A 25,973-nucleotide genomic window follows, 5' to 3' on the forward strand; every position below is an offset into this window, starting at 1 on the left:
CTCTCCTCCACAACTGGAAAATATGAGGCAGATCCTGTTTATGTATGTGTAACCTCCAAAGTAGCTGATATGCTGTTGTCATTAAAGAATCAGAGCTGTTTTTCCAGGAGCCCAGTGCAGGGCTCTAAATCTGAAAGCCCTCCTGGGCCCTGCAGGCAGACAAGAGACCTGTGTGGCTTTCCTAGGGCCACTCCAGATAGGCAAAGGTTCCTTCCAAGCCTCCTCACTGCACTCTAGGGATGACAAGATCTGAGTTGTGACTTTATTAAAAATTGAGACCATCTTCTTTTTGCATTAAATATTCTTTAAAATCTTTTCCAGAGGACTTTTCCACTCTAAAGTGTATCCTAAATGTGTATGTATACCTTCCTTCCACTGTTTGTTCTATGAGTCTCTTATCGCCGTCCAGAAATCCTTTTACAAAGTCGTCCTATAGCCAATATGTTTGGCAAGTTGTTTAAAAAAGAAAAAAACCTTTTTTCCCCTTAAAACAAGTGCAAACTGTACTTTGAAATGTATACTTTTTTGAAGTGTAGTTTTTAAGTTTTTTAAATCTTTTTTCTATGCCAAACAATTTTATTTTTCTTTTATAAAATGACTTTTTATAAGGCTTTGTTTATAACCTCTGTGTCTTTCATGATTTATTTCATTGGTTTTTATTGGTTTCTCTTTGTTTAGTTTGCCTTGGGGACAAGCCCAGATTCCCCTAACAGGGATATTAGTTGATAGAAATCATTGAAACCAGAAATGGACAGCCCTAAGCACTCCTTAGCCAGCTTTTGCTAGAATAGGCAACATTAATGCAACATGGTTACTTAACAAATAGCAGACTACCAGTAAACTGGTGTGTGAGTGTGTGTGTGTGAGTGTGGTGTGTGTGTGTGGTGTGTGAGTGTGTGAGTATGTGTGTGTGTGTGTGTGGTATGAGTGGTGTGTGTGTGGTGTGAGTGGTGTGTGTGGTGTGTGTGTGTGTGTGTATGTGTGTGTGTGTGTGTGTGTGGTATGAGTGGTGTGTGTGTGGGTGTGTGTGGTGTGAGTGATGTGTGTGTGTGAGTGTGGTGTGTGTGTGTGGTGTGTGAGTGTGTGAGTATGTGTGTGTGTGAGTGGGTGTGTGGGTGTGTGTGGGTGTGTGTCCGTCCCATGCCCATATGTACATACACTAGAGATCCTTGGTGGGTGTCTTCCTTGATCACCACACCCTGTCTTTTGAGACATGGTCTCTCACTGCACCTGGCACTGAGTGATTAGCTAGACTGGCTGTCCAAGGGGATGCACTACTAGGATTACAGAGGGATACCACCATGCCCCCCCAAAAACAGTGCTCCTTATGCTTGTACAGCAGACCCTTTACTGACTGAACCACCCTCACAGACCAAAAGTTTTTCTCTTTAGTTCTGGGGATTGATTGTATTTAGGTTTTTTTTAATACTTTAAAAGTATTTGTAACTTTTAAAGGGCTTCTTTCTTTAGAAGCTTTACTATACTTTGTCCTGAGAGTTAAGTGCTGAGGAACATGTAAGTTAGAGCCTATTATCAATCGAGGAACCTAAAAGGTGACAGAATTCTAAAGCTATCTGGCAGCTGTAGGGGTAGGAAGATAAAAGATTTGACAACATCTTTAAGAACGTCAGCCAAGCAATTCTTGAGTTGTTGAAAGCATAAGTCTGGGAAAGAACACTTAAATAGATACATTTGAACACTGAGCAGCACTGGTTCTTCTGTGTCCTGCTGGCTATTTCACATTTAGTTACAGTTTGGGACCAGCTCAGAGGGTGTGGTACATAGGGACAGAGGCACTTGGGAGCCGGCCTTAGAACCTGAATTCAATTTCCAGATTCTGCCGATTGGTCAGGGGAACCCACTCCCAAGAGTTGTCCTCTGACCTCCACACATGTGCTGTGGCATGCATGCACTTACACACACACATAATTTTAGATAGATAGATAGATAGATAGATAGACAGACAGACAGACAGACAGACAGACAGACAGGTAGACAGACAGACAGACATTGAGGGAATGAGTGTGTGTGTTGTATGTGATACAATATTTGGAGAGGGGTCTATGCCCTGCTGTCCTTGTGTGATATCCCAAAGATTTCCATATACCAGTCTCCTGTCCTCCACCCCCACCAAGATGGCAAACTCCAAATTATTCCTAAAAGAAGTGGACGAGGCATACAGGATGAAAGCAGACTCGTTCATTAGCCTGAGCTCTCTTGTAGGGCCAGTTACTTCCAGAGTGTTTTTTCCTTCTTCTTGGTGTATGTATTTGGTGGGGAGAGTGGAACGCACCAAATGACCTTTCAGTGTGCATGGATATTACGTCATGCTGTCCAGGGGCTGCTTACTCATTCTGTGCTCCTGGCTTATCTGAGTTTTCCCTTTGACTTCCTACTCCTGAATTTCTTCTCTGTTTTCTTCGTCTTACCTCCTTATTACACATGAATCGAGTTTAGCAATGTCTAGAATATGAAATAAGTTATTAGGAAACAATCATATAGTGTGATAGTAACTTGTCCATAAAGGTAGTTTATAGAGTTAGAGAATTTCAACCTAGTAAGAACAGAAACAGGGATCTGTTTGTTCCTGACCTTGGGCTAATCAGCTCTGCAAACCATAAAGGGGGTATGTGAACTGTAAGTTCCTTATGCTGATGCTCTTGAGTGTGAGTATTCAGGGGGGCTGAACTGGAGCCCACAAGTCTTCTTTTCTAATCAGCTCTCCACGCAGTTCCGAACTGGAGGACTTCAAGCCTCACTTGGAAGGCAGAATGCTATGTCGTCTCTTAGATCCCTCTTGTGGTAAGCTCTGTGATCTTAGGCTTCCCTCAGCCACCTGGCTTTGTGCAGAGCCGGAGCTTCCTGGAAGTGCGCTGCTTCATCTGCCATAGGAATAACTAGGGAGGATCTGTCAGTCCGCCTGCCTGGGAAACCCTAAAGCTGAAACCAGTCTTTTGATCAGTGCTTTTATCACTGCTGAGTGGAATTCTGTTTGCTTGAAGTCACTATCTGTTCCTCTACCTCTGCACATAGGATTTCCCTGTACCCAGTTCTCAGTTACTTCGATCTTTCTGAAAGAAGTTGTGAGGCCAAAGCAGAAATTCAGGTGGGCTCATCCCTTTTTAATACATACACGCCAGCTTTAGCATCCAACGAGGGCTTCTGATGCACAGCCTAATGTCGATTTTGTCCTTTGCTGTTTTTCCCTTCCATTACAAAATACCGTCTAATTTGTGTGGTTGCAGTAGCCATCCACTTGCTTTCGAGGTTTCTTCCTCCCACTGACTGTCAGTCTAATGAGTTATTTTTTTCCTAGATGCTTGTACGTCATCGTGTCCTTCCCAGACTGAACTCCATGTACTTTACCATCCATTGTTATAATCTCCATGGACCCACTAATACTGTTTAGCCTCCCGTCTGTCTCTCCTCCCAGCTCCACATTTAGTGTCATCTGAGGCACTTGTTAATATAATGTTTACTCATATTTCTGTGCTGGTAATAAAGCTATTTAGTAAGACCTTTCATACATGCTAGGCTTAGCTAGGCTCGTCAGTGTTTCACGGCTTTATTACAGATCCTTGTCCACCAATATATCCAATGGGGTTAAGGATACAACATCAACAAAGGTTACTTTTTACATTATAATTCACATAGGAAATGCCTCTTCCCAGAAGACACTTTAATGTCCCACCTGAGAGAGAAAGGCTCATTTAGTTGGGACTTTTGAGTACAAGGCTAGTCAGGGTACACTTACATAAGCTTGTTTGCAGATTCTCATTAGGTCTCCCAAGGTCGCAGACAGCTGTGTTTGGATTTGTAGCCTTTGAAAGAATAGGTGCTTGGATAGCTCTCACTTGGCAGCAAGACCTTAGGAAAATAAGAAATTCACATGTGTTGATACGTTCTGAGTACACACCCTAAGTGAGTTACCAAGCAGTGATGTGGTATTTTTAGAAAAAAAAAAGACTATCTTTATCATTTTTTCCTTTGTAATCTGTAAAACAGAAATGCTTACACCTCACTTGAATCTCGTAGGACAACCAGATGTAAAGATAGAAGCTGTCAGCAAGAACGTGCATGGCTGGATACAGCCTCCCAGGAACTTATAGCGGAGAGCTAGTTCAGGGAAATAGGTTTTGAGGTATTGGGAATTCACACAAATAAAGAAAAAAAATAACATAGGTAGAGGATAGAATTGCAAGGTAGGCTTTAATTACAAGATGATACCTTAGAATATGGATAACACAGTGAGATAAATTCCTGAAAAATTACAACTGGAGTTAAGAACATCCAGTTTCTTTTAATTAGACTCTAAAATAGAATGCCAATAGTACAATGGCCTATTACTTTTACCAACAGTATTGAGTTATTCTGTCTAATATAGAATTCAGATTTTTAAAAGATGCTATGTGTTATATGCTGATTTAATAACCATCCTTTATCTCAGAATTTTAGAATACAAACATAATATTGGGAGTATAAAAGCTTAGAATAAATTACTTCTCAGTCTCCAAATAGATTGGAAAATAATTGGTCTTACTAAAATGTGATTCCTACTTTAATCTTGATGTAATTTTTAATATCAACCTATATGTAAACAACAGTTGATTAATCCAGAGCAAAAATAGAAACTTTGTCTATGTTTTTTCTGGCTTGGGTCTAAGACAGAACAATGGCTAGTAACTGCACAACAGCAGTATTACTTTAACTAGGCAAAGATGTGTTATATGTACTTATACTACAGAAGACTACTTTTAACTGTGTAAAGGTGTGTTACGTTTGTTTATGCTGTGTTTATTTAACGAAGTAAGAATGTGTTGCATTTGTTTCGCTTTCCCCTTCTGAGGCACCTGATTGATCTAATAAAAAGTTGAACAGTCAATAGCCCGACAGGAGGGGTATAGGTAGGGCTGGCTGACGGGCAGAGGGAATAAATAGAAGAAATCTAAGCTCAAGAAGAACAAGTAAAGAAGGAGGAAAGAATGAGAGACAGAGAGGGAGACACTCAGGGCCAACCCTGTAGCTGTCAGACAGACAGACAGACAGACAGACAGACAGACAGACAGACAGACAGACAGACAGGAAGAAAAAAACGAAAAAAGAGACCCTGAGGCAAAATGTAGAGGAAGAGAAACAGGATAAATTAATTTTAAGGGCTAGTAGGACAATCATAAGATAAGGCCGAGAATTCATAACTAATATTAAGTCTCATGGTCATGATTTGGGAACTGGTTGGTGGCTTTAAAAAAAGCTTCTACATAGTACACAGTGGACGTTTTAATTCTCTCTTGCTACACAACAAACCATTCTAAAGTGTGATGACTTAAAAGCAACAGCAGGTTATTACTGACTAAGTAGGATCACTAAATAGCTCTTCACTTGGTGTACCAAGCTGTGACATTTGCATGAGATTTCAGTTGAGGTTATAGCATACAGAATAACTCCTCTTCATCAAAAACCTCTCTTCCGTATCCCCTCAACCGTCCACAGTCCAGGGCAGATTTCTTTGCAGCGTGGTGACTGACTTCCCAGAGGCCAGAATCAGAAGTCCCCAGACCTTTCAAGGCTTAAACCCAGAAGCTACAAAAAGAATTTTTTTCTTTTTGACTCTCCACTGGTCAAAGCCATCACAAGTCCAGCCTACACTCAAGAAGAAATAGCTTCATCCCTTCACCCTTCACAAGATGACTTACAAAGATCTTTAATTCATCATAGTTACTTAGGAAATTTTTACTGGTTAGTCATGAAGGTTGCTTTTGAAACTTTTGTGTTCTTTGTTTAATTAAAATGATATTTGTTAGCTGGGCATTGGTGGTGCATACCTTTAGTCCCAGTACTATGGAGTCAGAGGCAAGTGGATCTTTATGAGTTCAAGGCCAGCCTGGTCTACAGAGTGAGTTCCAGGACAGGTTCCAAAGCAATACAGAGAAACCTTGTCTCAAAAAACTAAATGTGTGTGTGTGTGTGTGTGTGTGTGTGTGTGTGTGTGTGTGTGTGTGTGTGTGTGTTATCATTTGTAGAATAGTAGATGTTTGATCTTTGGATTGTTGCTAGATCCCTATCACTTTTAGTAATGAAAACTCCGTATAACTTTATGAAATAAGAAGCTTATTTTTTTCTTTACTGTGAGATTCCATACTTTTATATGAGACTATATGAATTCCCAAAAAATTAGATCTACTTTTTTGAAAAGACTATGAAGAATCCTAGATTTTCAGGTAGGGGGTTACTGTCAATTTATAATTCCTATGTGTTATTTATTATTTTCATGACCTATGACTCCTTGGGAAATGATGCTTGTTGCCAAGCCTGGCCTCAGTTCAACCCCTGCGACCCACAAGGTAGGAAAAGAGAACTGATTCCACAGAGTTTCCCTTTGACCGCTACATGTGTGTCATGGCATGTGCACACCACATCGTCTGTGCAGATAATGTGGAGGGTTCATTCTTTTATTAAAGTATAGTCAACTCACTGAGTGTGGAGGCTCATACCTATGGAGCATTTAATGGAGGCAGAGGCAGGAGGATCTCTGTGAGTTCAAGGATAGCATTGTCTTCTACATACTGAGTTCTAGGGCAGCCAGGACCACAGAGGAGAAACCCCATCTGAAGAGATAGAGAGAGGTGCTATTTATTGCCCTTTTTCTATTGTTACTCCAGAATACCTGAGACTTAAAAAGAACAAGTGCTTATTTTTACTCATTACTGTAAAGACGAGGTATTCCAAGGCTGTGCAGCCAGATCAGATGAGGACCTCAGCTGTTTCAGCTCCTGCAGGAAAGCAGGAGAGAGAAAATGCACAAAATGAGAACAGTGCAAGACTCTTGCAGTAGTTCTTAATCCATTCCCATGATGAAAGACCTTAATCCATTTATAAAGGTTTTCCCCCATAACCCAAATACCCTTCCCTCATTCCCATCCTGACACTGAGGAATTAGGGTTCCAATGCATGCGCTAAAACCATGGCGTATGGACGAAACCATCTGTATCAAAGATTCCCTCAAAGAAGAGTGGCTTGGGGGAGATGGATCAAGAATTTACAATGTGAGAACTTAAGCTCACCGCAAATAATTAACTGTCCCAACTGTGAGTCTTTGCAGGCCCCTTTCATTTTTATCCCTGCTGAGGTATGCCAGCTATTGTTCTTTAAGCTTGCACATGCTGGCTTAGGGGGAGGAAAGTGTTGCTCTGACTTCCCCTGTGTCCTTTTATAGAGGGGTTCTCAAACTTTACTGACCATGAAAATCACCCAAGGAATGCCAATGTTCTGGTGCCTTAAAGTCGTCATGAGCATTTCCAGTTACATAGTTGGAGAGTTTTATAGTTTGGATCTGAAATGGACCCTGAAGACCCATGGGTCAAAGACTCAGTTGCCAGCTGCTTAGCTTTTGAAAAGTGATTGGATCATGAGTGCTGGCCTCAGTGAATTAGTCTATAGATGAATTCATAATTTGACACCATTTCCACAAGTGGTAGAAATGAGTAGGTAGGGCCTCAAATGAGTGAGACCTAGTGGGCCATGCCTTGAAAGAGTGGATTTTGCCCCTGGTGTCCCTCTCTCTACTTTCTAGAAGTCTGTCAGTGGGCATCTCCCCAGTGGGCATCTCCCCACCGTGCTTTCCAGACATAATGCTCTGCTTCACACAGGCCACAGAAATGACTATGAATAGAAACCTCTCGAACAATGTATCAAAAGAAATCCTTCTGCTTGTGTTTTTTTGTTTTGTTTTTGTTTTTCTCCTCAAATATCTTGGAAGGTTGGCAAATATGTGGCTTCTCTATCTTTTCAATTTTACTATAAATAATGATTTAGCGAGCCTGTATGAGCTGGTTTCAAAGGAATTGCTCTAGTAATCATAAGCCAAGCATATACACTTCTCCCCAAACGGGACCACTCATCAAAGGCCTATGTATGTCTTATCTGGTGAAATATTCCAAATTGGAGCAAGCCTTCCAGCTCCAGAGCAAGTAAGGAACTGAAGGCCGAGAGATGGCTCAGTGGCAGCATGCTCGCCTAGCAAGTGAGGTCCCAGGTTCTAGCTCCAGAACCACAAAACGACACAAACCCAACATCACTCTCTTACTGGCCAGGAATTACAGAAATTTGAGTTGTTTAATTAATTGCTTTCTTACAGAATGAGTTCTCTATGTCATGTTTACTGCTGTTCCACAGAGCACTTTGTGTTCAGTTTATGTACTTGAAAGCCTAACCATATTCTCCGAAAACCCAATATCACAATCTTGGAAAGGTTTTCATAATGTTACTTTCTCAACAGTAGACTCTTAATGGAATCTGATTGTGCCTGACAGACCTTACTGTCTATATGTGTTCGCATGCTAGTGCCTCTTTGGGTAGCATGCAGGTTACAGCCTCCTTTATATCTGAGATCTTGTGGCTTAGCCCCCTTAAGGTCTATATGCTGTGGGCTTTGACTTTATTAGAGTGACAACTACAGAAAGTTTTCTAGGAAGTGAGTCTTTTGTGTGCATTAATATGAGTAAATAATAGAATGGTCGCAGGGAGAGTTAAGGTGTCTTGCTATATTACATTGTTTCTGTTATTTTTATAATTAAATCTTAGTTGTTTTCTACATGTGCACATGCTAGATGAGACTTAGTTACAAGGTTGTCCAGTGTTGTAGCATGTTTAGCAAGATACCAGCCTCTGTTTGGTAAATGCCATTTTGCTGGCACTAAGTGTCTCCAGACACTACTAAATGCAAAATCACATAAAACACTGAGAAACACTTGTTTGGGAGTGTGAACAATATCGTACATTAGACTTCCTGATGAACTGTACCAGTTTCCTAGGACCGGTCCTCCCCATTGTCCAGTCAGTGCTCTTAAGGCTCTGAAGTGCTGTTAGACACTGGCATGGAATCTTTGCACTGGAATTGCTAAGTGTAAGCACCTCTTGCCTCTCCATTCTGTTATTCCAAACAGACTGAGAATACTGTTGAGCAGAGGAGTCATATAAAGTGTGCTGTATAGAATTCACAGGATAGGATCTGCTCCTTAACATATGAACCTAAAGTATACAAGTTAAAAAGTAAATACTAAATACTCATAACTCAGAGGCAAGGATTTACAAATAGGGTATAGCAAAAAGTTACAAACTCCTTTATGCGGCTGGAGGGGAAAGAACCACATGTTTTATTATTATGGATGAGAAAACTCATTGTCACTCTACCTTGCAGTTTAAGGCTGGCGGTTAGTAGATAGATGGCTTTTCCATCCATCAGTGAGAAGTAGTCATTTTCCAGGACACTCATGCAGAAGACGACCCATGGCATCTGAGTGAGCCAGCTCTCAGACCATAAACAGCAGGCTGGCATTCCTAATTCTGGTCAGAAGAATACTACTCTGAGAAAGACATGGACAGGGCAGCCCTATTTGGCTCAGACTCAAGGTCCAATCAATTTTCTTTCAGGAACCTTTATAGACACCACACAAACCCTCCCACTTTTATACCCTGGCTTAAATTTATTGTTACAAGTTTCTGTTTCTGTGAGGTCCATAAATGTCACAAAATCTGCTTGTCAGCATGGTAGTCGGTATTACCCTTGTTGATTTAAGGAACCGCCATAGTTGAAGAGATATAATCCACCCCTCAGGCTTTATTTTGGGAGAATGACCTATTGTACATTCCACAATCTGTAGAATTAACTTGCCTGTGGTTTTGAAAGAATAAATTGAGAACTCCTGCTTTTGTGGTTTTATTTAATGTTTGGAAAAGTTCAAGTTTAATCTGGTAATTTGGAATGTATACATTTGACTGACTGGCTATATTTATGAAATTATAATTCTTTAGCAGCAATTTCAAACTCTAAAAAGTTATGTGTGGGTTTTATTGTTCAGGGTCAGGCATGTTGGCAGTCAGTACCTGACAGTGTCAAAGAAAGAATTTTTATACAACCCCTCAGGATATTTAACATAAGACTCCCCAGAATAGTTGACATAAGAATTATCCAAGTAGTTTTTCTTTATCTCAGCCATGCTTAAATGACTGAATCTGTAGCTACCTTTTTCTCCCTTAAACCTTGACCAACTAGTTTAAATAAGCAGTTCTTACTTTATATTTTCTTAAAGTATATTGCCTGGAAAAGAGCTTCAGCACCTCCTGGGAGCTTGTTAAAAATAATTCCAGGTCTCAACCCCAGTTCTACTGAATTGTTGTTGCTGTGGTATAGGATAAGGCTCAGTGTTAGAATACTTGCCAAACATGTGCAAAGTCCCAGGTTCAGTTCCAACCATGGATGAAGGGGAAGGAAACAAACACAGCAGTCTGTGCTTGAACAAACTCACCAGGTGAATCGCAGCCTCTGCGACACACACATGCCTCTAGTTCCAGCAGTGAAAAGAGCAGCGGGGGACTACAGGATCCCTGCACCTCAGTGACTAGCCACCCTGACCAAACTGATGATCCCTGAGTTCATTGAGAGACCTGTATCCAACAGTCAGTTGTAGAAACACTAAGGAAGACATCAAATTTGAACCTCTAGCTCTCACATGCATGTGCATAGTGTGCACACATGCCACAGGCACACACAAACAGCAGACTACATTTTCTGACACATTTACTAAAAAGCTGGAGGAGTCTGTCTTAGCTGAGTTGGAACTGAATTGCAGAGACTTCGCTAAGGCTGAACTCTTCTTCCTTTTATACAACAATGCAATGCTCCTGCCAAAACTGCAGGGTGTCTGCTTCTCTCAGGCCAACAAAAGGAGCTCACTTCTGAAAGGAAGTGCTGGCCCATTAGATTCCTTCATTTCTACATGGACAGGCTTCTAGAGCCTGCCCTGTAGTCTGGTTAACTAGAAACACCATGTTGTTATTTCATGTGCATGTATTAGTTTCAACCCAGCCTTCTGAACGAGTCATTTCGGGATTTACCTATAGGATATAGAGTTGGTTTGTTTTCTTCATACTATACTTTAAGAGAACATAGATGTTCATAATCTGACATCAGCAATCATAGTTAATCTGTGCCTAAAAATGAATTCTGCTCAGGACTGCTTGTTTAGTCACAGCAAATGAATAAAACCTTTCAAAGACTTGTTTGGAAGGAGCAATTACTAGCTGAAAGGCATCATGAGAAGAACCTTATGGTGGCATTGTCTCTTCAGGGGACCTTTACAAACATGAAATGTATGTATGTATGTATGTATGTATGTATGTATGTATATGTGTGCTATTTGGTTATAAAGTCACAGCTTAGAAAAATTAACCATTTATATATAATGCAAACAAATATAAATGTTACAAGTTGATCTCGCTTTTTCTCAAAAATATCAAATGAAAATAATACTCATACATCATGGTTTTCAACTGGTTCATAGTATTGTCTAAGAATACCTACCAGCAGTCTGACTTAGCCTAGCATAAAATTTGGATCTAAAATATCCCCCCAAAAACCCATATGTTGAAGGCTTGATTGCAAGCCTATGGTGATTTGGGGAAGTGGTAGGATATTTAAGATGTAGGGAACAGTGGGTAGAAGTTAAGTCATGCCTTTAAAGGGATTAGGACACACACACTCACACGCACACATGCATACTGCCTGCTTCCTGGGCATCATGAGACAAATAGCTTCTTCATACTCCCCACTGAGAAGTTCTGCCTTGTCACAGGCCTTAAGGGAGTGGGTCCAATTGACTGTAGACTGAAACCTCTGAAACTATGAGCAAAATAACCTTTCCTCTTTATAAATTGTGACAGGTGATTCACTGTAGATGTTTCTTATTGATAGAACATGGACTAACACAATAGTGGACATAATATGACCACAATTTAGAAGACCACCCTTTTTTTCTTTTCTTTCTTTCTTTCTTTCTTTCTTTCTTTCTTTCTTTCTTTCTTTTTTTTTTTTTTTTTTTTTTGGTTTTTCGAGACAGGGTTTCTCTGTATTGTTTTGGAGGCTGTCCTGGAACTCACTCTGTAGAACAGGCTGGCCTCGAACTCACAGAGATCCGCCTGCCTCTGCCTCCCGAGTGCTGGGATTAAAGGTGTGCACCACCAATGCCCAGCTTTTTTTTTTTTTTGACCACCCTTTTTTCAATATTTTTATTTTTAATTAGATAAATATATATGTGTCTATGTGTGGGTTTTGTGCACTTGAGTGCAGTGCTCGTAGAGACCAGAAGGTGGAGTCGTATCCTCTAGAACTGGAGTTAGAGGCAGTGTGGGCCTCCCAGTGTAGATGCTGGGAACCAAACTTGTACCTCTCAGTAGTGGTACATACCCTTAAGTGCTAAGCCCTTTCTTTCTCCTGCCCCTACAAGCCCACTCTTAAATTAAATCCAAGAACTGTTTCATAATGCCTCTGCACTCCCTTTCAGTCTCTTTATCTTCAGATTGTCTGTCAAGAGTATAGAATTGTGGCACACTCAAATATGTAAAGTTCTCGAACTAAGCTATAGCCTCACAGCCCCAGCCACTCCAGAGCCTCACAGAGAGGAGGCCGAAAGAATCACTTGGGAGGGAATTGTCTTGGGATTGACTCCCCACATAGCCAGAGGTGATTACCTGAAGTTTGCCTGGAAAAAGCATTACTAGTTTAAAACAGCTTATTGCACTATATAGCTTGATTACAGAGTAATAAAAACATGTCACACCAAGATGGCTGATATCCTGGGCCTCTTACCTCCTCCTGGAAGAACTCATTTCTTACTGTCTTGTCATTTAGGGAACGGCTCATTATGATAGAGGCCTTGTAATTCATATTTGCCACCTGAGGAACATGCTTTTTATGTGCACTTTTAGTTTCCCAAAATTGGATGTCAGCCTTCAGGGTTTTGTTTTCTCTTCTGAGAAACAGAAGCAAAATTGTTCTCATTCCTTCCTGTCTTGTCACCAGGGCTCTGCCGTGCTCCCCTTTCATGTGTTCCCTGCGCAGCCCTGAGAGGAGGGCAAGTGTCCTCAAACATAGGCTCTCTGACTGGTGAGGGGCCTGAGCCTGTTCCTGCCAGTGTTTCTGAAATACTCCGCATGGTATTCTGCCATGTTGGTCTGTCTCCTGGGAATCAGAGCTGCGTGCATTGATGACCCCATCCTAGTGACCAAATGAAGTCACATAGGCATCGTGTTCACCACTACTTCTCTGGAGACTTCCACAAGAGGAAAGAGGGTGGTTATGTTGTCATGAAGACTTATGCATTCCCAAGTTGGATTTTAATGGATAACTCAGCTCCACGCTAGATTCCTTGGCACAAAGGTCATCATTTTTAATATAGCAGGTCACCAGTTTGGTCACTAGGAGAGTTAATCAAATAACTGCTATAGTTCAAAAGTACATCTGTATTTGAATAAAATATGATTCCTGTTAGAGAGCTGAACTTGACTTATTTCCCCCCAGGTAATAGAATGGCTTTTAATGAAAGAAACGTGTGCTTTTCCACAGCAAACATGCATGAAAGGACACCACACAGTTACATTTTATTCCTGGCAATGGTAGAGAATTTTTGACCTGCCACAGGCTGCATCATTTTAAATCTTTATTAGGTAATTGCCAAATGTTACTCAACTTGACTAGCAGAACAACCCACTCATTATCAGTGCCACAAATGAAATGAACAGAAGGGTCCGGAACTTGGTTCTGTGTGTCTGGGTGTCCGCAGCCTTGGTTATATTGTTTCAAGCATTGCCACTGAGACATACCTTGGACTCAGCCTCCCTCTTTGTACACCTGTTCTAGTTCTCTCGCAATCAGTACTTCTTATGGTCAAACGAGATTGATGACTCAGTGGGCTGGCATCCAGAATGGGAAGCCACTTCTGTGGATCATTGCAAACACTTACCGAGGAGCCTCTTAAAATTGTTAGCAAATATCTCTGGAGAGCTGGAAGCTACAACTGACCCATTTCCTTGCTGTTTAAAATATCAGATGCAGTAGAATTTTAGTATAACTACTGCCGTAACCAAAATACAGAATACTTTTGTGGCCCCACAAAAATCCTTCATACTGCCTGTTTTAGTCAACTTAGCTCCCCATCTTCAAACCTCGGCAACCACTCAGCTAGTTCCTCTGCCTTTTTGTGTCACCTTTCCTTGTAGTAGTTCAGTCTGATTTCTTTGACGTACAGGCATATACTGGAGACACTTCCAAATAGTTGTGTTCCCCAATAGTTTGTTTCTTAAAGGGACTATATACTATTCTATACGCATGCACCATATTTTGCTTCTCTGATCACCAGCTGATCAACATTTAGGTTGCTACCTATTTAGGGCATTAGCAATGAAGGCACTTTGGCTATTCAAGTACAGGTTTTAAGAGAACATAACTTTCTGAGTGTTCCTCTGTTGGTGGAATTACTGAGATTTATTGTAAATAGATGTGTGGAACTCTGTTTTCTACTCTGTACTGTGCTGCATTCCTGTCAACAGTGTGAGGAATCCGGTTGCTCTTACCCTCACCAACAGTCAGGGTTCTCTGTGATATTCAGCTGTGGAGGGGGCTGTCTTGTTTTGTGCCTTTGGCTAGCTGAGTTGTGTCTTACTTCTTAGCCTTCTAGTACTGGTATCTCATGGCTTTAGTAGGAATTTTATATTTTGGTGAAGTCTGATTTGTTTTTTAAAAAGATTGTGTGGATTGTACTTTGGCATCATTCTAAGAAATTGTTGCCTACCCTCCAAGGTCACCATGCTTTTCTTCTGTATTTTTCAACTAGACTTCTTTTACTTAAGTTTTGGTGTAGGTTTGTAAGTGAAGCTTGTCGATGGAAGAGGCAACAAGAAAGAGAGGTTCTAATTATGTGGTGTTCCCTGTTATCACTTAAGTAAAAAGTTGGCTTTGATATGCAAAGGTAGCTTCATTAAGTTAACTATAAGTTAACCTTCAGACCATATTGGATAAGGACAACTTCATCATCCAAAAATAAAAATCATTCAATGTAATAGTTTTTTTTTCAAAACTGTACATGATAAAGTGTAGTTAATACATAGGCAAACAGTTGGCTTTTTTTTTAAGATTTCCTTTTATGTGTGTGGGTGTTTTGCCTCCATGTACATCCCGGTTGTCATCTAGTGCCCAGGTGAGAGGACACCAAGTTCTCTTGGAACAGAAGTTGCAGATGGTGGTGACCCACAATGCGGGTGCTAAGGATAGAACCCAGGTCCTCTGGAAGAGCAGCCAGTGCACTTAACTGCTAAGCCGTCTTTCAAGCCTCACATTTCTGGTTGTAAAATACATTTCTAAGCACAAATCATTCCTTTATAGGTATCCACATTTTGTGGGAGATAAGTAGTATGTACGACAGTTTCAAAACTGGGGACATGAACCAGTGCTCTTGGTGTTTTACAGACCTGGACTCTTATGCTTCCTTTCTCCTGTACTCTAAAACTCCCCCTCATTTTCCTGACCGTCACTCTCATTACTCATTTCTTTATTGCTGACTTGTGTCTTCAGGTCTTTTTATCCTTGAATTTCTTTCTCTCCTTCCATCTGCTCGCCCCTCACTACAGTATGGGGATGGATTTCTTTTCTCTAGGCTGTATTTATTAACTGAGGTCTTTTTGTTTTCCTTTGCTGATGTAAATATTAACTTTTTTGGTCTTCTGATTTAGACATTTGGTTAAAAGCACCAAGTCACTGTTATCATGCATTAATCAATCATGATTTGTATACTCTTCTAGAAAATAGTCTTTAATAAGATAAAAACATTATTTCTTCTTCATACAGCACCAATGGGCAGCATCACTGGGAGTCCTGTTTTCTATGTCCATGGAAGTTAAGCATGCTTGATTAAAGCACTAGCTATTGTAGCTAACATAAGGTGTCTAGACATGGATACTTTTCAGTACATTCTAATGGCCTTTGTTTCCTTTGTCTTAATGAGTGGCTTATTGATTTACTTGCTGGCATCAGACTTTGTTTGCCCTGCAGGACTAAGAATTAGTTAAGCAGGTTCAGTTCCATTTTCCCAATACTATGACTTGCGTATCCACAAACTAAACAACCCAAAGAGATCCAGTTGCCTTTCCCATTGTTTTAGCTATCTTACAAAATATTAGCTATGATATCAAACAAAATAGTTTTCCGTTCTTTCTCAATAATACTTGCTAATATTTTTATTTCACCAACTTTGTATAAGAGATGATTGACTTAATTATAAACCTTAAAAGAATCCGTGGAGATGAAGACAGGATGCTCTTTCTTTGTTTACTTCATATGAAGTAGGAGAAACATTCCTAAAATAGTCCCTCTTGCTTAGGTTTAACAATGTAGAATTAGGCATTCCTGGCTCTAGTTCTATTTGGTGACTGGATAATGTTATCAGTGCACAGTGTTTGACGGGAAGGTGTCTGTCTTGGGAAGTAGTATGCATGCATTCCCTTAAGTATATTTGTAGTGTGTAAATTAATTGTTCCAGCATGATCTGGAAGAGAAGACGTCCTGTGACTTGGGAGGATTTAGATACACTGGTTTTGTCAGTGCCAGGGCCTCGCACATTCTGGGCAATCGACCACTGTACCACTCTAAGCACAACCTCAAGCCCAAGGACAAGCTTTTAAAGTGCCATGATGTAACATAAACAACTGGGTTCTAGTCTCATTTCTGGGATTTAGTTCTAGTTAGTGGACCACAAGGAACAAGTCATCCTTCACTTGTTTTCCTGGGCTGTGGAGTGTAGGGATTGTATCTAAGTGATCTTCAAATTGTCTTCCAGCTCTGAACAAACTGAGGGGAGTAGAAGTTATTATTTGCCTACTCCAGCCAGCTCTTCTCTTAAGTCTGGCTACATGCAGCCACAGTGCCCCGTACAGTTTCTCAGTGTTCACTGTCCACTCTTCATGGCCGCCTGTTTGAGCCCCATCTTTCTGTGCCATGCTCAGTCCACGGCAGTTGCTCCCTGGACTGTGAATACTCCATGAGTGCCACTTCCAGTAAGGCCCCAGGCTCTTCATCCACATGGGCCCACATGCAGCTGTTTGCTATTGGCTCTCCCTCCCCAAGAACCAAATTTAATTGCCCTGCTCTTCGAAGTCTTTAAGATAGTCCAGGGAACATTAGCTCACTGAAAATAATTGAAAACACCTTGTAGAGGAGGGCAGCTGGGATGTGAGCATAGAATTCAGTCAAGCTGATCAGGGTTTTTAGTGAAGAAGTTATTCATCTACCTTGTAACATTTTCCAATAAATTTATACAAAGCAGTTCTGGAGGCATGGAGTTGGGAAACATGACAAGGTCATGGACAGGTGTGGCTTGCCTGTGACCTCCTCATGGTAGATTGATTTCACCGTGCCCAGCCTCCATCCCTCACACACACTCACTCTTTCTCTGCTGCGCCAGTCTCTGGCTCTCCAAGGCCATATAGACCATCCTGTTACATGTTTTCCCTTTGACCTTAGGACAATCTGAATATGAGCTGTGTCAAAAGGGAAACACTATTTATAAGGAGCCCACTTGAAAACTAAGGGAACCTAGTCAGTGAAACTACAGGAGTTCACACTCTGCCACTCTCCTGGGAGCTCTTTATGGGAATGCCAATAGTGACAGGTCCCCCACACCCATAAGACATGCTGTCTCCAAATCCACCAGAACTCTCTTACTTCCTTTCATTCCTCATGACCTATGGTATATTTTAGGAAAACTTGAACTTAGTACAGAGGCTAAACATTTATAAAGTGGCTTGGGCTTGTAAGTAATTTTAACTCAAGATCATTTGGAAAATATTATCACTAGAACTCTATCTTTAAGGAGCATATGAGTATGTGTATATGTCTACTTCCTCCCATGTATTAGTCACTTGTCTTGTTACCTTGACAAAATATCTGACACACATAACTTATGGACAGGCTTATTTTGGTTCACAGCCAATCTTAGGGAAGTTGTGGGATCAGGAAATAGACGCAGCACCATCAGTCGGGAGGCAGAGAGGAATGAATGTATGTGCTGGGCTAGCCTTTTCCTTTTTAATACAGTTCGAACCCCAACTAAAAGTATGGCCCACATTTAGGGTGGGTTTCAATTTACCTAATCTGGAAGATTTCTCTCCATAGTGATCCTAAATCCCACCAGGTTGGCAAAGAAAAATTAACCATTACATCTCCAAAGCCAAATGTTTTGATAAAAGAACTTTTTGGAGAGACTGTATATGTTCTCTTGTTCTGAAAAGGGAGAAGCAGTATGGAGAGCAACGTAGCAAAGAAAGAAGGTTTTAAAGATATTGTTTACCTCCCAAACAGTAAGAATTGGAAGTTACTCTGCCACTAAGAATATAGCCATAGTCTAACAGAAATGCCCAACACACATTGAAAACATCCAAGCTCCTCCGTTTTCCAGGAACTTCCATTTGAAGTTTAAGAGAGCATCTGAAATTCCTGTTTCTGCCATCTCTGGATGGGAATGAAAACAATACAGGAAAACTAATTATTTCCTACTAGTACCATTATGCATAAGTAACTTGTTTTTCTAGACATTTTCCTTAAGAGAATTCTTCACTTTTCACTTGGGCGATGAGAGTTCTTCTGTGCTCATTTCGTGTCACACTTGAGCTCAGGCAATAATGCATGGAGATGAAGAGCTCAGGTTGTGGGGCCAGGTTCCCTAACTTAAAATCACCACTTTTTTCCCTTCTAGACTGTGTTGATTGACTTTTCTGGGCCTTATCATTTTTCCATATCTGAAAAATGAACATCCTTACTCATGGTTATAATGATTAGTGATTTTCCAAAAAAAAATGTACTCCCAAAGGCAAATGGAAAAACTGACCACTTTCTGAATGTTTTTAAAGTTGGATTTAAAGCTTTTCATCATAGATTTTAAAATGTATTTTCATTTTTAGAAAGTAAGACACAGAAAGTGTTCTTTCTATAACATGTGTATGTAAAAATTCATAGTGGCTGATATAGCTCCTATTCTGGCAAAAGATGTCCTAATAAAACATGGGATGGAAAAAGGGAAGGATGATTTTTAAGAATGAAAGACAGCTTGCTTGCTTTAAAAGCACTTCACGTACTGGCCCTTGATTGTTTAAAAATCTTGAGATTCATCTCCACATATCCTGAAACTTGTAACATGCAGATTTACAAGGAAATCTGCATACCCCAAGACAGTAATGAACAAGGCATATTAAGCTATATGTTTAATATCTATTTTATAAAATAGTTTAGTATTTTAATAGATACAATTTTGCCTTTTATTAAGGCAGGAAAGCAATGTGAATGTAGGTAGATTCTTGGGCAGTTAAAAAATAAGGTTCATATAGAAGATAAAGTTTGAAGAATGATTTCACAAACATCCCTTATGTGCTCATGTTATAAAACTTTGGCATGCTGATAGGCATACCCTAGTTTGAAGGTCATAGGGAGGAAATTACATGTCAAGATACGTTATTCCTTTAGGACAGGACCCAAGATACAGAAAGCATTGAGCAAAAAACAACCTGTTATTATTGTAGCTCTACAATTAAAAAATAATTACATATATCATTTCAAGTTCCTATCTTTTCCTTACTAGCTATCTGCTGTCCTTTAGAATTAGTGAAGGATAAGGAAAATGTGTTAGCTCTGTAGGAGAAACCATGGTTTCATCATGGGACAGAATAACTCCAGATGTAACTGCTGAGACGTTCCTCTTCTTTAAACATCCATGTTAAACTGCTGTTGCACTTATGACAGCAAGGTACTAGAACTAACAAAGGTGCCCATCAACAGATAAGTCAGTAATGAAAGTGTGGCGCATACACAAAGCTAACTATCACTCAGCCATAAAGAAAAATGAGGTGAGGGTCGTGGGTGAATTTGGAAAGTACAGTCTTAAACGAGGTGACCCGATCTCAGAAAGAAAAAAGTCACACATTCTCCTTCACATACAGACTCTAGCCTACAGTGTAGATGTAGAAATAGGTGTACGTATGGGTGTAATATGCAACTCCACCGCAGTTTTTCCTTCTCATGGTCAGTGAGTTCACTCTCTGTTATTGAAATAGCAAAACCATTTAAATAAACAAACAAATCGAAAAAAGTTAGAATTCCCTAGAAGTCATTAGCATGTGCAATACTGGAATATTTCCATGAAAGGAAACCATTGTCTAGAGCAGGGGTTCTCAACTTGTGGTAGGAATGACCCTTTCACAGGGGTCACCGAAGACCGCTGGAAAACACAGATGTTTACATTATGGTTCATAACAGTAGCAAAATTATGATTATGGTGTAGCAATGAAAATACTTTTATGGTTAGGGGTCACCACAGCATGAGGTGTTAAAGGGCTTCAGCATCAGAAGATTAAGAACCACTGGGCTATGGACTGTTTCATAAATGGCTTCCTTAAACTAGGAAAACATTGTAAAGGTCACACATGATAAGAAAGACTATAAACTGCTGCAATTAGGTAGTTTTAAGATCATAAATCAAATTCCACTTAAGGCTGTGCTGAATTCATCTTAAAGAGGATGCAAGAGTCAGTCATTCAGGAAGCACTGTTAACCTTCACAAGTTAAAGAATTCGTTATATATTAAAAAGAAGTGGTGGGGCACTGGGGGAGGCGGGCAGAGGCAGGTGGATCTCTGTGAGTTCAAGGAGAGCCAGAGAGAGAGAGAGAGAGAGAGAGAGAGAGAGAGAGAGAGAGAGAGAGAGAGAGAGAGAGAGAGAGAGAGAGAGAGAGAGAGAGAGAGAGAGAGAGAGAGAGAGAGAGAGAGAGAGAGAGAGAGAGAGAGAGAGAGAGAGAGAGAGAGAGAGAGAGAGAGAGAGAGAGAGAGAGAGAGAGAGAGAGAGAGAGAGAGAGAGAGATTTCAAAGTGTCATTCTATCTTGCACTTTATCAATCTAAGACTGAATTCCTTGCAGAACATAAAGTTTGGTTTCTGAATTTTTCAGGTATTTATTTAGGAGAGGGAACATGCATGCTACTATTACACATGTGTGGACATCTGAGGACAACTCATGGGAGTCATTTCTCTCCTAGAATGACAGGAAAGCCCCAGTGAGCCTCTCAGTCATGCAATGAAAAGACCTCCTAAGGTGATCCAACTATGCCACCTTCAGGAAGTCTCAACTTTTCTAAGCCTCACTTTCATGTTACACAGAAAACAATGTAATGATGTTTCTGTCTGCCTAGGGTGTTAGTGAAGTAAAAGGATGAATCAGGAAGAAAATTTAAGCTCAGAATACTTACCATGCTTTTCGTCCCATAAATCCTTACACAAATGTCCATATTTTACCAGGCTCTGCCCTGGCAATAAGGATAAAATGTCAAATAAGATTGTTTCTAGCTATGGAGACAGGTTTTACAAAGAGGAGACAGACATGTGAAGTGCTTAGATGCAATTAAATATATTAAGAGCACAAAGGTAGACCCTCCCCAGTGTGACTAGCTATAGGACTAGGTTGTAGATGTAGAGTGAGCAAAAGAGTTGGATTCAAGAAATTCTGATAAAAACCATCTGTGTCCAGGCTGAGGCTCCTGCCAACAGGATCAAAACTAGGAAGGGAGACAATGTGACCCAATTGCCAAAGTCCTTCTGACGTAAGAATAGAGATAGATAGGTGTCAGCTTTGAGTAGTCCAGCATGACATAGATAGGTGGCCCAACACTTGAGAGAGTTCAGATAGTGACATGATCATGGAAAGGAAGGTTCTGGAAGCAACAGAGTGGACTGGAAGAATTCTATCAGCTCAGGGTTGAGCATGGACTCTATGACCCTGGGGATAGCCTCTTTAAGAGACTGAAAGGTTGTTTGTCCTTGGGGATGGCTGGACAGGAAGTGAGACAAGAGTTGCAAGGCATCTAAGACAGGTAAACATGTGAAGGTTCAATAACAACAATATGGGTCCTTTTAGATGGTTTATCAAAAGACTGCATGAAGTCATTGGTGTTGCTGGACTTCATAGTCATAAAGCCACAGAGAACCCATGCTCTTTATGTCAGGTCACTCAGTAAGTCCATATTAAAGCATTGAGCCCAGATGAGCCCAACTGCAGAGCTGTGCTTTTACAGTTCCCTGTGCTTCCAGAGAGACCTGAAGAGCACCCAGAGGGAAGTAAAAGAAACGGGACAATCAGGGGCAAACGCAGTTGGATAAGAAGGAGAGTATAGGAAACGGGGCTATTGGCAATGTACAGATATAAAACCAAGATCGCTGAGCAGCAGTGGCAGCCAAGGCCTGTCAAGGTTAATAATTGCTTTGTTGTAGGCGCAAGTGTCACCTCTGTGGTGAGGGCATTCTGATGCCAGTGTGAGAGAATTCTTTCTGTTAGCAAAGAGATCAGCTTTCCTGGCTCTTCATTCCTGGAAGAGTGATCGACTCAGTCACGTCAGTGCCTGTTAGCTCCAATACATGGAGAGCAGAGAAGGAAGTGTAGATGGCGCTGGCATTCAACCCGAATGTAGGGTGGAAAACACATCAGCCTGGGCAGTGCCTGGGAGACCTTGTGAGCTAGACGAAAAGCACACACATGGTTCAGCCTCTCTTGGTCATGGGTTCCAGTCTGTTTCCTACCTTTTTGCCAGTCAACCACCGTGCCCTGTTTTCCTTCACAAAGGCATCATCAATGCTCCATCTGGAGAATCAGCCCCCCCTGCCCAGCAGGGAGTAGCCCACTAGGGGCACAGGCCAGGACCATAGCTCTAGAAAGAAGGAAGCATTGTTACTTAACAAGAGGAGATGGAAGTTAGATGTGCTGATTTTATAGATAACACCAACCGTTCTTAGCTTTGAGCCAGAAGAAGGAATGGGCAGGGTAGGAACAGAGTAGACGTATACATGCATATCTAGGTTAGATCCTAGAATGGTGACTTCAGGGCCTGTCACAAACCACCCCTGGAGAGTTTCAAACATGAGCACACTTGGATTTAACATAACTAGCCTGCAATAAGCATACTTTTTGCATTAAGATGATCTGACAGAAAAGTCTAGACCCTTTGTGTTAACAGCATTAGCAGCGACCTAGCCGATCTTCATGAGACAGCCCTCGTTACTAATGAAAATCACAAGCTTGCTCCTGCCATGCTGCCCAGCAACTCATTTAATCAGCCCTCCCCGCACTCCCCCCCCAAGTGGAGAGCTTTTCAATAAGTTGACGCATCTATTTATACCCCTCATTTCCCTATTGAACCAGAGGCCATGTCACCAAACTGGAGTGCTTAACCATTCTTTTAGAAGTGGCAGCTTCTCGTTTCCCTGCACTAGAACAGCTCTTTCTGTAGCCACAGTCATGGTACAACTGAGGGCCACAGTACATTTCCCTCCGGCAAAAGATGGGGATGCCTGGCTGAAGGCTCCTTTGCTGGATAGCTGTCACTGACCTCTGCCTGAAGCAAGAAACAGAGCCAAGATGACATAGCTGTGGTCCCATACAGCCTGTTAACTGCATCAATTGTCTTTATTTGTTTATTCAAGAACTCTGAGCTGCTCTTTTTAACAAGAAATTTGAACCACATTTTGTTTGAGATACTCCAGAGAGATGTAGCAATGTGGTTACCATTTTATAAACTTTTTAATGAAACTGTTAGCAGCTCACAACTTTGTTTAAAGAACAAGGGCTTGGAGCACAGACCTGTATTCTCAAGACCCAAAAGACAGAGAAGAATCCTGGGCAGAGCCAGCAGCCAAAGCTTGCTTTGCATGGACAGAGATGCAGGGTTAGGATGATAGCCTCTTCCCATTCTGCAGGAGGGCTGGCACTGTTGCAGTCATGATCTGCACCCGTGTTTCTACCTCTGTTGGTTCTTCTCTGTAACAGCCAAAACCTCACCAGTGTTTCATTCCAGTCTTTCGGCTGAAGTGTCAACCTTTATTTTGCGTTCTCCCCACAAGTCCATTTATGTTTATAGGGCTTCTCCATTTGCAAGTTGTTTTCTTTACAGTAGTTCGTTGTAGCATTCTCTTAGAGAAAGTTTCATAAACATTCCTATAAACGAACTCGGATATGTATCCCCTTCATCAATTTTCTAGACTATTGGCAAAGGTTGTTTGGTAGATAATGTAGTTCTCACCAGGGAGTGCGGTTGAGATCATCTGTACAGTGCCGCATGCAGTTCCCAGCCATACGAAACACATACGAGGTAAGGAATTTAGACTAATGCTTTTTGACACGTATTTTGGAAAAGTCAGTTATCTTCCCAGAAATCCATTCTTTTGGATTAAATAGATTTCATATCTAAGAATTTCATACTTTCTAAGGAAGCTTATGGCTAAAATGTTGACTAATTCTAGGGCAAAGGGATGTTCAGGCTTAATAATCATGTAACAGGGGAGTTAAAGGGCTGGGAGATTAACCAGATTTAACCTAAAGCACAGCATTTCTCATGTACCCTTTAAGCAGCACTGACATGGTATTTCCTGGAGATTAATGACAGTCTGAGTTAATGGACTGAAGGAAGGCCATTAATCCCCTGCACAAAGGTAGTTTTGAAAGTAGAAATGAAAAACAACTGCTAGGTCAAGGGCACTGGATCCCAGGAGATGTCTCAGGAGATTAGTTCCTCCCAGAAGCCATCCTTACTATGTTCTCGGCCCCTTCTCTGAGGCATACCTCAGCCTTAGGGTTTCACCATCCTGGCATGCAGGTAGTGTTTTGTAAGTAGTTTGCGATCTTTCTTTTCATCAGACAGAACTTCTTTTTAATGGGTAAGCTGCTTCTTCCCACTGAGAATTCAGCAGCGTCATCATCTTAGAAGTCATTCTTCACACATAGCTTTTACCATCACAGACATGGTGGATGCTCGGCAGTGGAGAAACCAAGGCAAACAGAATTATATAAAAGAGTTATATGCACTATGCAGAAGATACACAGGAAAATCTGAAATGTAAATGGCTGGGTGGAGTCGATGGAGTCCACATCAATAAATCATAAGAAGTTGCCCATCAAAAGGATACAGTGACAACAACTCAGTCCTGTCAGAAACTATTATAAGCAAAACCTGCAAGCTTCCAAACATCGAATGATGTAATTGAAGATAAAGAATGCCAAGCCGAATTTCCACAGTCTTTCTCCAGACCAGCCTAGACTTGACTGATTTCAAGTGTACTAATCTAGCCAGTTTTGTTAATCTCGGGATTAGGCAAGGTATAATAGTACCTTCCAACAAGGAAGTCTCCTAGACTACAGAAAGGCATAGAAACTGGAAATATGTGTGTGTGTGTGTGTGTGTGTGTGTGTGTGTGTGTGTGTGTGTGTGTATTGTTTCAACCAAGTTGCAAGTTACAGCCTTTCCCTTAGTTGCCTTCATGCAAGCACCTCAGCTGTAAGTATGTACCCTGGTAAGGGTCGAAGGATCCAGAAGCTTGCTCCCTTTCCTGGGAGAAGTGTAGCTCTCCTTCCCACTTTGCATGTCAGCTTCCCCATGAATCCAGAAAAAGCCTTCAACCCCATCCAATTCATAAAGTCGTTCTGCTAATTCTGACCTAAGGCTCTGATCCTTGTAGTATACTTTCATATATTTGGAAGAATTAAGATGCCAAAAGTTATTTCTCTACTCAAAAAAATAAGTCACTCTTCTGTCTAATAAGACAATAGACCTGTGCTAAGGTAAACTAAGAAAAAATGTTTTCTGGTCAGTTGAGTAAGAAGTACAAATAAAAAAGTTCCATTAAAATAGTGACTGGGGACTGGAGAGATGGCTCAGTGCTTAAGAACACTGACTGCTCTGGTGCTGTTCTTCCAGAGGTCCTGAGTTCAATTCCCAAGACCCACATGGTAGCTCACAACCATCTGGAATGAGATTTTGTGCCCTCTTGTGGTCTGCAGAACACTGCACATAACAAATAAATCTTAAAAAGAAAAAATAGTCATTGGGAGAGAGAGGGAAAGGTGGATCAGCAGTTAACCATGCTCACTGCTCTTGCAGAAGATCCAGGTTCAATACCCGGAACCCACATGCCAGCTTACAACCACCTATAACTCCAGTTCAGGGGATCTGACACCCTCCGCCAACCTCCATGAAAACACACACACACACACACACACACACACACACACACACACACACACACACACACACACACACACACACACTGGTGAGTGGTATCTTGC

The 25,973-nt window shown here is 41.1% G+C and overlaps 2 protein-coding genes across 3 annotated transcripts in view; one reads left to right on the forward strand and one right to left on the reverse strand.

The window, feature by feature from the left end:
* Cmss1 (cms1 ribosomal small subunit homolog) overlaps positions 1-25,973 on the forward strand; it is a 296,653-nt gene that overhangs the window by 207,707 nt on the left and 62,973 nt on the right. The gene's annotated exons all lie outside the window — the stretch shown is intronic.
* The window catches only part of Filip1l (filamin A interacting protein 1 like), a 234,968-nt gene that overhangs the window by 200,481 nt on the left and 8,514 nt on the right, over positions 1-25,973 (reverse strand). For both annotated transcript variants that reach the window (XM_040750627.1, XM_021231009.2), the window contains exon 2: positions 3,755-3,867. The gene's annotated coding sequence lies outside the window, so the exon portion shown is untranslated. The remainder of the gene's footprint in view (positions 1-3,754; positions 3,868-25,973) is intronic.

This window comes from Mesocricetus auratus, unplaced genomic scaffold (assembly GCF_017639785.1).
Source record: "Mesocricetus auratus isolate SY011 unplaced genomic scaffold, BCM_Maur_2.0 Super-Scaffold_100008, whole genome shotgun sequence".
NCBI lineage: Eukaryota > Metazoa > Chordata > Mammalia > Rodentia > Cricetidae > Mesocricetus > Mesocricetus auratus.